Source organism: Sinohyriopsis cumingii, chromosome 19 (genome assembly GCF_028554795.1).
Source record: "Sinohyriopsis cumingii isolate HCF-2022 chromosome 19, ASM2855479v2, whole genome shotgun sequence".
Lineage (NCBI taxonomy): Eukaryota > Metazoa > Mollusca > Bivalvia > Unionida > Unionidae > Sinohyriopsis > Sinohyriopsis cumingii.
This window is the reverse complement of record NC_142979.1, coordinates 54861648-54863453: the sequence shown is the minus strand read 5'-3', so window position 1 is coordinate 54863453 and position 1806 is coordinate 54861648.

The window sequence follows — 1806 nt, the reverse complement described above, 5'->3', positions numbered from 1 at the left end:
GTGTAGCTAGGCACACTCAAGTGATCTCATGATAGCACACCGTTGTGCAGCTAGGCACACTCCAGTCATCTGATGATAGCACACCCTTGTGTAGCTGAGCACACTCAGGTGATCTCACGATAGCACACCGTTGTGTTGCTAGGCACAGTCAAGTGATCTCATGGTAGCACGCTTTTGTGTAGCAAGGCATATTGAAGTGAACTTGTGACAGCACTTTGTTGCTTTAATTGACATGGATAGCAAACACCTTGCTAGCATCTACACACTATAGTTCGAAACGCAATTGGACGGTCTCCTTTAATGAATTGATTGGCCTGTAAAACGTCCCTTGCAGAACATATTTTTTGCATTTTCTTTTTAGGGACGTTGTGGAGAAAGCAACTAAACCCTTTTCACTTCCGTCTCTTTTCAGTCTGAAAGACTGAACGATATTTTACAAGTAAAAATGGTAAGCAACAATGATACAAATATAAAATGACACTAATTTCGAATCAAATTATGCATCTAAACGCGAAGATTTACGAACAAGTCCCTTCCCCTTTTGCTCCTCACAAAATGTTACACTTAACCAAACGGAAAATATAGAATCATGACTATTCCTTGCAATGTTCAATGGACTATGTGTTGTTGTTGCTATTGTTTTAAAAATATGCCCATAGTTTTAAATAACTGGTTTGTGCAAGGGAAGTAATTCGAAAATTTCCCACTATCATTATTATTATTATTATTATGATTATTATTATTATTATTATTATTATTATTGTTGTTCTTCTTCTTCTTCTTATTGTTATTCGTGTTCTTGTCCGTTTTACTATGTAGATTTAGGAGACAGATAATAATGCAAAATAATCAAAATCTTAAAGATATGTTGCATATTTGTAAATTTAAAATGTGTACAAAAAATAACATTAAATCTGCATGAATGTTAAGTTTTGTAATCCACAGTTCCCACTTTCTTCTCTTATTTCATCATGAATAAATCACTATCATATTCACATTTAGAAAGAATGACCCCTTTAATTCTGACTTAGAGATTTGGAACTTGTTCAAGTTTTCATGTTTTTGACAAAGAATAGCAGAACAGATATATATTTATCCTTCAAAAACAAATCTGACAATCTCTCTCTCTCTCTCTCTCTCTCTCTATATATATATATATATACTTTCGTGTTTCAAAAATATATTAAACGTTTAAGATTGGCGCAAATAAAGATACGAGCAGACAGAGAATAACTATTAGGCTAAGTGAATTATTATTATTATTATTATTATTATTATTATACCGCTCCGGTGTCCTAGTGGTTAGAGCGTCCGCCTCGGATGCGGGAGATCGTGGGTTCAATCCCCGGCCTAGTCATACCAAAGGCTTACAAAAATGATACTAACAGCTGCCTCACTTGGCGCTCAACATTAAGAGATTAGTGTTAGGACTGGTGGGCCTGGTGTCAGGATAATGTGACTGGGTGGGACATCATGCTACATGTCTGCGACATGATGCCCCAGTGCTCGACATCACTATAAACTGTCACACTGCCGACATTGTAGCGATATGACTGAAAAATTGTTAAAACTACATTAAAAATCCAAATAACACACACACACACACACACATTATTATTATTGACAAACATTGCTCAGTTACTTCCTGCCTACTTGTTTTAAGCTTCAAACTATTCAATTACATTTTGTTTCCAATGAAGATAGATGCAGAAACTATTTCGAGATATCCTTCTATTTGCTTTTGTCATCGGATCCATCAGTAACAAGGACACCTATAAATCTGTTTTCATACGTATAAAGCAAAGA